The sequence below is a fragment of the Rhinatrema bivittatum genome, chromosome 2 (genome assembly GCF_901001135.1).
Source record: "Rhinatrema bivittatum chromosome 2, aRhiBiv1.1, whole genome shotgun sequence".
Taxonomy (NCBI): Eukaryota; Metazoa; Chordata; class Amphibia; order Gymnophiona; family Rhinatrematidae; genus Rhinatrema; species Rhinatrema bivittatum.
In genome coordinates this window covers 51,242,971-51,255,225 of record NC_042616.1, presented here as the reverse complement: position 1 = coordinate 51,255,225, position 12,255 = coordinate 51,242,971, and the positions used below count along the sequence as shown (strand labels likewise).

The 12,255-nt window shown below is 42.4% G+C and overlaps 1 protein-coding gene across 2 annotated transcripts in view; it reads left to right on the top strand.

Moving 5' to 3' along the window:
* Positions 1-12,255, top strand: part of LOC115083934 (zinc finger protein OZF-like) — a 31,241-nt gene that overhangs the window by 2,007 nt on the left and 16,979 nt on the right. Inside the window, exon 1 of one of the 2 annotated variants that reach the window (XM_029588063.1) lies at positions 9,912-9,962. The exons of the other annotated variant lie outside the window; for it this stretch is intronic. The gene's annotated coding sequence lies outside the window, so the exon portion shown is untranslated. Of the gene's footprint in view, positions 1-9,911; positions 9,963-12,255 lie in introns of those variants that run through there. 2 annotated transcript variants of the gene reach the window in all.

Genomic DNA, 12,255 nt, shown 5'->3' with positions numbered 1-12,255 from the left:
AGATTTAATTCTTAGTGGAAAGCAGGATTTCTTTCCACTAAGGTCCCACCACTGTTGCCAAGTGGTGGGACCACTTGGCAACAGTGATCATAACATGATCAAATTTAAACTAATAACTGGAAGGCGGACAATAAGTAAATCTGCAACTTTAACACTAAACTTTCAAAAGGGAAACTTTGATAAAATGAGGTAAATAGAAAAAAAACTGAAAGGTGCAGCTGCAAAGGTTAAAGGTTCAACAAGCATGGACATTGTTTAAAAATATAATTCTAGAGGCGCAGTCCATATGTATTCCACACATTAAGAAAGGTGGAAAGAAGGCAAAATGATTACCGTCATGGTTAAAAGGTGAGGTGAAAGAGGCTATTTTAGCCAAAAAAACATCCTTCAAAAATTGGAAGAAGGATCCATCTGAAGAAAATAGGATAAAACATAAGCCTTGTCAAGTTAAGTTTAAAACACTGATAAGACAGGCGAAGAGAGAACTTGAAATGAAGTTGGCCATAGAGGCACAAACTCATAATAAAACCTTTTTTAAATATATCCGAAGCAAGAAACCTGTGAGGGAGTCGGTTGGACCATTAGATGACTGAGGGGTTAAAGGGGATCTTAGGGAATATAAGGCCATTGCAGAAAGACTAAATGAATTCTTTGCTTCCGTGTTTACTAATGTTGGGGAGATACCAGTTCCGGAGATGGTTTTCAGGGGTGATGAGTCAGACCAACTGAACGAAATCACTGTGAACTTGGAAGATGTACTAGGCCAGATTGACAAACTAAAGAGTAGCAAATCACCTGGACCGGATGGTATGCATCCTAGGGTACTGAAGGAACTCAAAAATGAAATTTCTGATCTATTAGTTAAAATTTGTAACCTGTCATTAAAGTCATCCATTGTACCTCAAGACTGGAGGGTGGCCAATGTAACCCCAATATTTAAAAAAGGCTCCAGGGGCGATCTGGGTAACTATAGACCAGTGAGCCTGACTTCAGTGCCGGGAAAAATAGTGGAAACTATTCTCAAGATCAAAATCATAGAGCATATAGAAAGACATGGTTTAATGGAACACAGTCAACATGGATTTACCCAAGGGAAGTCTTGCCTAACAAATCTGCTTCATTTTTTTGAAGGGGTTAATAAACATGTGGATAAAGGTGAACCAGTAGATGTAGTGTATTTGGGTTTTCAGAAGGTGTTTGACAAAGTTCCTCATGAGAGGCTTCTAAGAAAACTAAAAAGTCATGGGATAGGAGGCGATGTCCTTTCGTGGATTAGAAACTGGTTAAAAGACAGGAAACACGAGAGTCGGATTAAATGGTCAATGTTCTCAGTGGAAAAGGCTAAACAGTGGAGTGCCTTGGGGATCTGTACTTGGACTGGTGCTTTTCAATATATATATATAAATGATATGGAAAGGAATACAATGAGTGAGGTAATCAAATTTGCAGATGATACAAAATTATTCAGAGTAGTTAAATCACAAGTAGATTGTGATTCATTACAGGAGGACCTTGTGAGACTGGAAAATTGGGCATCCAAATGGCAGATGAAATTTAATGTGGATAAGTGCAAGGTGATGCATATAGGGAAAAATAACCCATGCTGTAGTTACACACTGTTAGGTTCCATATTAGGAGCTACCACCCAGGAAAGAGATCTAGGTGTCATAGTGGATAATGCATTGAAATCGTCGGCTCAGTGTGCTGTGGCAGTCAAAAAAGCAAATAGAATGTTAGGAATTATTAGGAAGGGAATGGTGAATAAAACAGAAAATGTCATAATGCCTCTGTATTGCTCCATGGTGAGACTGCACCTTGAATACTGTGTACAATTCTGGTTACCGTATCTCAAGAAAAATATAGTTTCGATGGAGAAGGTACAGAGAAGGGCGACCAAAACGATAAAGGGGATGGAACAGCTCCCCTATGAGTAAAGACTAAAGAGGTTAGGACTTTTCAACTTGGAGAAGAGACAGCTGAGGGGGGATATGAGAGAGGTCTTTAAAATCATGAGAGGTCTAGAACGGGTAAATGTGAATCGGTTATTTACTCTTTCGGATAATAGAAAGACTAGGGGGCACTCCATGAAGTTAGGATGTGGCACGTTTAAAACTAATCGGAGAAAGTTCTTTTTCACTCAACGCACAATTAAACTCTGGAATTTGTTGCCAGGGGATGTGGTTAGTGCAATTAGTGCAGCTGGGTTTAAAAAAAGGTTTGGATAAGTTCTTAAAGGTGAAGTCCATTACCTGCTATTAATCAAGTTGACTGAGAAAATAGCCACTGCTATTACTAGCATTGGTAGCATGGGATATACTTAGTTTTTGGGTACTTGCCATGTACTTGTAGCCTGGATTGGCCACTGTTGGAAACAGGATGCTGGGCTTGACGGATCCTTGGTCTGACCCAGTATGGCAATTTCTCATGTTCTTATGTAAGTGAGTGATTGAGAGTCTGTACATGTAAGTGTGTGACTGAAAACCTGTTTGTATGAAAGAGTATGTGTGTGTGATTGAGTTTCTTTGTGTGTGAAAGAGCATAAATGTAAGTGTATAATTGAGAACCTGTATGTGTGAGAGAGATCATGATGATTAAGAGCCTGTGTGTATAAGTAAGAGAGAGAGCATATGTGTCTGTATGTAATTGAGCAGGTGTAGATAAGAAAGCATATGAGAATGTGACTGAGAGCCTGTGTGTAAGTTTGTGAATGAGAATTTGTGTGTGAGAGAGACAGCATGTATATCAGTGTGTGATTGAAAGCCTGTGTGTGTAAGTGTGAAAAGGCAGACAGCATGTGTGTAAATGTGTGATTGAGAGCCTATGTAAGTGAGAGAAAGAGCATGTGTATGTGTTTGATTGAGAGCCAGTGTGAGAGAGAGAGAGCTTGTGTGTGACAGAGAGAGGAGAAAGTTGCAAGCAAACCATCCCTCCTGCTAATTCAAAACAATCTCAGGGCTCCTGGATATCAAACGTTTCCACGTATGCAGAGCAAAGCATTTTTTTATCCTTATTATTTTTCATTACTGGGTCTTTGTGTCTGCTATTTTGAAATATTTTATCGGTATCTAGAAATTTTTTCTGAGTTTCTAATTATTGGATATTCCATTCATCAGCTGTTTTGAAATAATCTGTTCTTGTTGTTAGTATGGTTTTACTGCTGTTGATTTTATATTTCTTGATTTGTTTTATGAGGACTGGTGATGTTTCTCTTTTTCCTTTCTTACACTGCATACAGTCTCTCTGGCTTGTTGCGGTTTCCAGTTCAGTTTTTGTCTGCATGCTTCTAGTTATGCGTTTTTGGTCTCTTTTTATTCTTTGTTAGGTGAGGGTCAGCACATGTGAAGAGGTTTTCTGCTGGCGTGTAGTTTCTGTGTAGGGCTCTACAGCAGCCTGGCTTGTTCCATTTTCCTAATTAGATGTATATTGATGTCTTAAGGCCTGGTGTAATATTTTTAGTGTTGCCTTTTCTTAGGTAAGGTGGTTACTGTTTTGAGTGCTGGAAATTGATGCTGTTTTGGTATGGGATGTCTATTATTTATGCAGTTTTTGTTCAGACAGAGTACTTATTTCCCTTGTGTCATTCTTAACAATAAAAGTAATACTGGGCCTTGATTTGTTTATTTCCACCGTAATGAGCGTGGTCTGTCAGGTGAGTCATGATGGGGAAAAAGGTTGAGAAACCACTGGTCTAAGTAATGCAGTTCCAAACATGCACACCCCAGCGATGGGGACAGATCCAGATAACTGTGGCTGCCACAGAGTCGTGGTTCAGTGAGTCCCGAGACTGGGATATAGTCGTACCAGGCTACAGCCTGTTCAGAAGGGACTAGGTGGATAGGAAAGAGAATAAGATGCATGCAGTGTCTCATCCTGCTAAACTTTGCTACTCGTTTGGTGCAAAGGCTATTTATGTCTTTTTTGCTCTGTACGTTTGTTTTAGTTTTATTGTGATTTATGTGTGAGCCTCCAAGAATTATGGATTGGTGACACAGAAATTATTTTTGAAATAAATAAATAATGTATATATGAAAGCACCTAAAATGCAGCGGGCATGGCAAGGGGAAGCGGCACTGTGGATTATCTTGGAACGAGGAGATGGCACGACCCACTGTACCAGTGCCATCTACAGACCTCCAGCCCGGGCGGAAGAGTTGGTGAGAGAGATTTACTCCAAGACATCCAGTGAGACTGCAAAGAAACTCTGCCGGTGGGAGATGTCGTCCTACTAAGGAATGACTGGAAGAGCCAATCTGCAGAAACCGAATAAGAGAGATCATGGACTCCCTTCAAGGGGCTTCTCTGCAGGCAAATGGTCATAAAACCCACCAGGGAGGGGCAGTACTGGAGCTTATGACGACCGTGAAGAGCATAGCAGAAACAAAGGACACTACTAGAAATCACCACTACCTGCCCCGCCCTCCTACCACTGCCCTCTCTCTCTGTCCCAAGCAGGTTTAATTGTGTCACAGTGCTGGTTGCTGCAGGCACTGCCACCTTCCTAATTTTATTTTTGGCTCTGTGGTTTCATCCTGCTTTTTTAAACTTTCAGTTCAGTTGGAAGAAACCCCTATTGGGAAAAAGCAGCATGAACTTTCAGGCTCAAATAAGCAAGGGTTTTCCCCCTATTTATATATATTTTTTTAATAGCTCCCACCTAGCCCAACCATTACAATGACTGCCCTTGGCCGTTCTGGGCACCAGTGCACATGCACCCTACCTCTGGCTAGTAGGCGTCACTGTTAAGCAATGGTTGAGATGCTCTCTCCACCCTCCTCCCCACCACCACCCTCCACTCTATCCCCAGGGACTGTTAATGCTGCTTCTGCAGCAGCCCCAGTGTCGGCTGATCTGGGGAAGAGAACACCTACCAGGGATATGTCGTTTGTTCCTTTTCCATCAGTGCGCACTAAAACAAAATTTAACAACAAAAAAACCATCCCTAATGTCTTCTACTACAATTAAACATTAATCTAGTGCTACAAGGTGTACTCGGCACAGTACAGACACAAAGAAGAGATAGACCCAATCAAACCCAGGTCCTTCACCAGGCCAGATGGAAAGCGACTATTTCCAGTGGCTATGTAGGTGGTCAGCATGGCTTAATATGAGAGCAGAGGCACAGACGGCTCCTAGACTGCAGAGTTCCAGCTGTATTAAGATAGGGGGAATACCCTAGGGAGGGGCTGGCAGGATGGGAAGATCTGTTTCTAAGTAGAAGAACAGGCCTTCAAGGTCTTGCTTCGGGCCCAGGCCTCCTGATGCTCCTTCTCCTGGTCTCAGATCCACTGTAGTGGCTCTCTTCAGGCCCGAGCGTGGGCCCACTTTAGCAGTTTTCTCTTCAAACTCAGACCTGGAACCACTGGGTCCAAGCCAGCAACAGCTGCTGCATGCTGATTTTTAGGTGCCCGGGTAACCTAGCACCCGGGAAATGTCCATCCCTGATTACCAGATTGATTGAGGAAACGAATACATTGAAGTACATTATCTCTGGGATAGGAATTACAATAGATGTGGCTTCTTGTGATGGCTAGGTTTTCTTTTCCCATTTCATTTTATGGATTTTTGGCTATATCTATGGGGGAAAAAGCTTAGTAAAGCAGGCCCTGGTGTGCGAGGTCAGTTCTGTTACCTCATAGAAACATTGAAACAACAGCAGAAAAGAGCCAAATGATCCATCCAGTCTGTCCAGCAAGCCCATGGCAGCATCTGCCATGCTGTGCAGGTTACCCCCATGCTTAACAGATTCCCAGTCTGTAAACGTTGGTCCCTTGTTAGTTGGGTTTGAATCCTTTCCCTGTTACCCTTTGTCATTGAAGCAGAGAACACTGTAGAGTTGCCTCAAAAGTATTAGGCTAATTGGTTAAGGGTAGTAACTGCCACATCAGCAAGTTATCCCCATGCTTACTTTTTTCCTTAGACTGTAGAAGTCGTTTGGTTAAAGTCTGAATCCAATTCCCCTTTTCTCCTGCCGTTGAAGCAGAGAGCGATGATGGAGTTGCATCAACAGTATGAAGGCTTATTGGTTAAGGGTAGTAACTGTCACACTAGCAGATCACCCCCATGCACTCAATTCTTCATTTCCATCTTGTAGTCTTTAGTGTTTATCTCATATCCCCTTGAATTCTCTCACTATTTTTATCTTCAGCACCACCTCTGGAAGGGCATTCCAGGCATCCACCACCCTCTCAGTGAAGAAATATTTCCTGACGTTAGTTATGAGTCATTCTCCCTGGAGTTTCATGTCATGTTCTGCTGATTTCTTTCCATTGGAAACAATTTGTCGATTGTGCATCATTAAAACCTTTCAGGTATCTGAAGGTCTGTGTAATATCTCTCCTACACCTCTCTCTTCCAGGGTACGCATATTCAAATCCTTCAGCCTCTCCTCATAGGTCTTCTCATACAGATCCCACACCATTTTAGTCGCTGTTCTCTGGACCGCCTCTATCTTGTCTTTGTTCCTTTTGAGATACGGTCTCCAGAACTGAACACAGTACTCCAAATGAGGCCTCTCTAAGGACCTTTGAGGGCATTATCACCTCCTTTTTCTTATTGTTTGTTCCACTCTCTGTACACCTAAACATTTTTCTGGCTTTAGCTTTCCCCTTGTCACACTGCTTCATCATCTTTAGATCCCGAGATACTATTACCCCAAGATCCCTCTCTTGGTCCATGCACATCACTTTCACCCCCATCACATACAGCTCTTTTGGATTGCCGCATCTCAGGTGCAGGACTCTGCACTTCTTGGCATTGAATCCCAGCTGCCAAGGCTTTGACCACTCCACGGTTTTGTCTTTGAAGTAGGTTCCTTTTGCCATTGCCCTCAGTCAACCAGTTTGTAATCCACCAGTTTGCTACCACCTTGGCACTCACTCCCAAGCTTCTCATCTTATCTACAAGCCTCCTATGTGGGACAGTATCAAAAGCTTTGCTGAAATTCAAATAGAACCACAACTGCTCTTCTCCAATCTCACGACACCACTCTCTGAGGTCTTTCAGTATCTCATCCGGCCCCATGGTCTTGTCCGTTTTCAGTTTTCCTAACTCCTCCCATACATTCTCTTCTGTAAATGGAATTTCGTCTATTCCATCTCCATCTATGGTCTTGTTAATCAGCAACGGCCCTTCTCCAGGGTCTTCTTTAGTGAATACCAAACTGAAGTATTTGTTTAATATTTCCGGCATTTCTTTGTTACTCTCTACACATTGCTCCTTCTCACCTTGCAGTTTCACTATACCACTTCTGACCTCCCTTCTTTCACTGATACATCTGAAAAATGTTTTGTCTCCTTGCTTTACCTGTTTGACCATTCTTTCTTCCACCTGACCGTTTGCTTTCCTTATTTCTTTCTTCATCTCCTTCAGTTTTAACAGGTATTCTTCCCTGTGTTTCTTTTTTTGGGATCCTTTATACTTCTTGAAGCTATCAGAAGATGAACACCTCGTGGTGTTCATCTTCTGAAAGCTCCTGCTACACCTTCTCTTGTGGTGGTTAAGCTGCTTTTCCACTGGTGTTATTATTTCTCTGCTTTGATATTATGATTCCACACACACTCCACCACTCTCTGCCCCCCCACCATTCATCTATTAAACTATTTTTTTTGGTAAGTAAGCTGTCATTTTTATTCTTTGTGTTCGAGGCTCTTGCTTGATTTGTCTTGGTTATCTTTTTCAAGCTTTCTTCTTGTTATTTTGCTCTGAGCCTCTTCATATATCTTCCCCTCTAGCTAAGATTCATCTTCTCTTTTGCTTTCCTTTTTTTCATGTCTCCTTTTGTTACTTTCTGTACTGGAGGGTGTTAAATTATTATTATTTTCGTTGTTTTTGTGGCCGAGCAATTTGCTTCTGCTCCTTTTGGGCTTTCAGGTCAGCCATGAATCAGGACTGAGGTCCTAATGTCAGCAGCCTTCATTTTGCAGTGATCCAGGGATTTTTCCTCTTCTCTTTTTTTTTTTCTTTTTAATATTCCCCCTCCTACATCAGCCCAGTCATCGCAGCAGTGACAGTCTTCGGGCGAGGGTGGGTGGGCTGGAACTCAGCTAATGTAGACCCAAAATCTGGTCACCAGGTGGCACTGTTGTGCAATGGCTGGGATTGTGGCCCTACCCCCAGAGGCTGTGAACGCTGCCCGTCCAGAATGTGTTTCCCCTCCAAGTTATTCCAGAATCACTGCCTTTCCCTCCGGGTTTGTGAAAGATTTTGATATTTCTGGGATTTATCCCTTTTTTTAATCGAGATCACCACCCCATGTTGGTTCAGTGAAAAAGGAAATACCCGCCTCTCCCAACAATTTTAAATTCAGCAAGGCGGGCACCAGCATTTTCTGAACAAGAGGACTATCCACATGCAAAGAATTGAGAGACTCCAGCGTTTTAGAATTCTTTTTATTTTGGGGTATTCATTTCATTATTGAGATTCTTTTTTCACATTTATACAAAAGCCAAAACAGCACAATACATTGCTAAACTTATATCATTTTTCCGTCTCTATGCCAACTGCTCCTGTGTGGAGAGTGGAGAAGAATATATTTTTTTAAAGGATGGAGGTGGTCCCCAATTGTATCACTTACTAATCATTGCCTGTTCAGAAAAGAAGCCCTGATACATACCCCTCCGATCAACTCTTCCTGTACTACATCTAAAATATTTTTCATAGGATCCCTATCGTGGCTACATCTTATGTTCAGTTCTGGAGATCTCATCTCAACAAGGATAAGGACAGAATGGAAGGGGTCCAGAGAGAGGCGACCAAAATGAACATAAGACTTGCCATACTGGGTCAGACCAAAGGTCCATCAAGTCCAGAATCCTGTTTCCAACTGTGGCCAATTTTGGTCACAAGTACCTGGCAGATTCCCAAGGCGTAGATAGATTCCAAGCTGCTTATCCTAAGAATAAGCAGTGGATATCTGCAACTCTACCTTAATAATGGTTAATGAACATTTCCTCCAGAAACTTGTCCAAAACCTTTTTTAAATGCAGTTACACTAATAGCTTTCACCACATCCTCTGACAAAAACTTCCAGAGCTTAGTTATGCATTGAGTAAAAAAATATTTTCTCTTATTAGTTTTAAATGTATTACCTAATAACGTCATTGTGTATTCCCTGATCTTTGTACTTTTTAAAACAGTAAACAACTGACTAACATTTACTCGTTCCATTCTCCTCATTATTTTATAGACCTCTATCTTATTTCTCCTCAGCCATCTCTTCTCTAAACTGAAGAGTCCTAACCTCTTTAACCTTTCCTCATAGGGGAGCTGTTCCATCCCCTTTATCATCCTGATTGCCCTTCTCTGTACCTTTTCTAATTCTGCTATATCTTTCTTGAGATGTGGTGACCAGAACTGCACACAATACTCAAGATTTTTTTCCTGCAATACTCTAGCCCAGTTATCTCCTTTTTATCCCCATTTCGTTGGCACCAAGTTTTGCTCTCCCTGTTCAATGTAATGCATCCTTTTGCAACGGTTATTGTTAGAATGTAAACCGAGGTGATTTGTAATTTGTTGCATGAATATCGGTATATAAAAGTGCCAAATAAATAAATAAGATGAGGCTGCACCATGGAGCAATACAGAGGCATTATGATGTTCTCTGTTTTATTCTCCAGTGGTGTGGGGTCTGTAGAGAAAACCATCTGAGATGAGACTGGAGGACAGAAGAGACGGGAGATATGACACAGACTTTTAAATACCTGAAAGGAATTAATGATGCACAAAAATCAAATCTTTTCCGATGGAAAGGAAGCTGTAAAACTGCAGACCACGATATGAAACTCCAAGAGGGAAGACTCAGAACCAATGACAGGAAATATTTCTTCATGGAGAAGATGTTGGATGCATGGAATGCCCTTCTGGAAGAGGTGGTGAAGACGAGGAGGGTAAATGAATTCAAAAGGGCGTGGGACAAACCCAGAGGATCCATGCTGGTTAGAGAATGGAAATGAAGAAATGGGGTAACTTTACTATTACATCTAAAATTCACATTTCTGCTTGGGGGTAGCCTGCATGGAGCCACAATTGCTATTACCCTTAACAGAAGGCTTGGGGATAGCCTGCATGGAGCGATAGTTCTTACTAACCTTGAATAATAATAATAATAATAATTTAAATGTTTTTTAATTTTTTTTTTTTTTTAAAGAAAACTTGCTGAGCAGACTGGATGGACCATTTTGGTCTTTATTTGCGTCATTCGCTATATTACTATATTATTATTGATACCAAATATAGAGCTCAACACAGAAGCCAAGCTTCCTATTCTTTATATAACTCGATTTGGCACACGAGCATGCTATTTTTAAAGAAGGCCAGATCAATAAAAAAAAAAAAAAAGTAGGATGGCTGTATGCGTGCCATTTGTGGCAAAGTAGTGGGCAACCTTTTGGTTCAAAGCTACCGATTTTTGGACATTTCCAAAGAATGCATATCGATGGCCCTCCAGCGAGTTCCCTCGCCACCCTGTCCAGCCTTCACCAACTTCGTCGGAATCCAGTACCATTTGGGATCTTGAATTGTGTCCATTTCAATTTTTAGTGTCGCTGAAATCTAAGCTGACGTGGCGACTTCAGATCTTTGATCGGTTTCTAGTGGCCATGATTTCCTTTTACCTCTGCCTACTGCGGAGTTTTTCCGTGTTTTCCAAGACAGGGGTAAGCACAGTATCTTCAAGGAGAAGCCTAGCACAACAACAAAAAAAAAACCCCACAAAACTGGGCAGGTAACTTCATAAGGCAGAGGATTCAGGGGAAGCACTGGAGCCCAACTGCAAGGCACTCGTAATGCGGTAAAACCTGAAGTGGGAGTCCAGTGTTGCGCTTGTCACATCTCCCTGAAGGCATGAAAATGACCCTCGGCCTGCACAATAAAGCGAATGCCCTTATCCACCTGAATCTTCCAAAAGACAGGTTTCCTTTCGCTTTTAATCCTTGAAGTGTCCTCAGTAAGCAGCATGAAATGTCTTCCAGAAATCCAGCCCGGTTAATCCTATGGCAGCTGGTCCTGAATTCTTTGTTCCTAATCAGCACCCGATTATTTGTTACAGACCCTTTTTTCATAAAAGCACAATAAAGCGGTCCTCTCCTTCAGGACGATGCTCTGTCCGATCTGGTAAAAGATTTCCCAAAGCTACCTCGACGCATTTTAACTGGGTTACCAAAGCCATTAACATTCCTGAAAATTCAGATTTTTGAGGGCCGTAATCGAAACCTGCTACATGTTTTAATGTTTCTATATACAGTAAATCCACTTATTTGCCTCTCTCTCCTCCAGCCTTCTCTCCCTCAGGGAAATCAGAACTGCAAGTCCCAGCAGACAGTGGGGTAAACACAGGACTGTCACTGTCTGATCTCCACTAATAATGGGATGGATGTAATAAGCTGTGTGGCAGTTACTACCCGTATCAGAAGGCATGGGGGTAACTGCATGGCGTGGCAGTTACTGGTCTTATCAGAAGGCTTGGGGTAATAATCTGCACAGAGCAGCAGTTATTACCATGAGCAGCTTGCTGACCATTTGGTCTTTATCTGCCATCTCTACTATGTTACTATGTAAAACTACGCGCTGAAATTAGGTGCAGCTTCATCATGCATGCACTAAAAAATATATGTATATAATTTAACCCTTGATACTGTAAATTAATGAAGTGCTAATGCATCAGGAGTTTAAAAAAAAAAAAAAAGGCATGTACTCTCTCTCCCTCTCTCTACACAAAACATATGTGGGATATTTTAAATGATACGTATGTACTTGCATGCGTGATTTAAAATTTAGCGTATCTTTGCTCCCATGCCCAATATGGGTGCATGCCCGCTCCTTTTAAAATTTACCTGATAGTGTTTTACATATATACATCATGTTTAATGTGTGCAAAACATGAATTAAGAGCACAATTTTTTACGCTCCTAACTCATGTTGTATATGCACAACTGTTACGTGCACAAACCGGGGCGGATTTTAAAAGGCCCCCGCGCGCCGGCGCACCTATTTTGTATAGGCCGCCGGCGCGCGTAAAGCCCCGGGACGTGCCTAAGTCCCGGGGCTTTCGAAAAGGGGAGGGAGGGGGCGTGCCCCGGCGTTTCGGGGGCAGGTCCGGGGGCGTGGCGCCAGCCCGGTGGTGTGCTCGAGGCCTCCGGACCAGCCCCCGGGACCAGAGGACGGAGCGGGGCTGCCGGCGACACACGCAAAGGTAAGGGGGGGGTTTAGATAGGGCCGGGGGGGTGGGGAAGGGAGGGGAAGGTGGGGAGAGGGCGA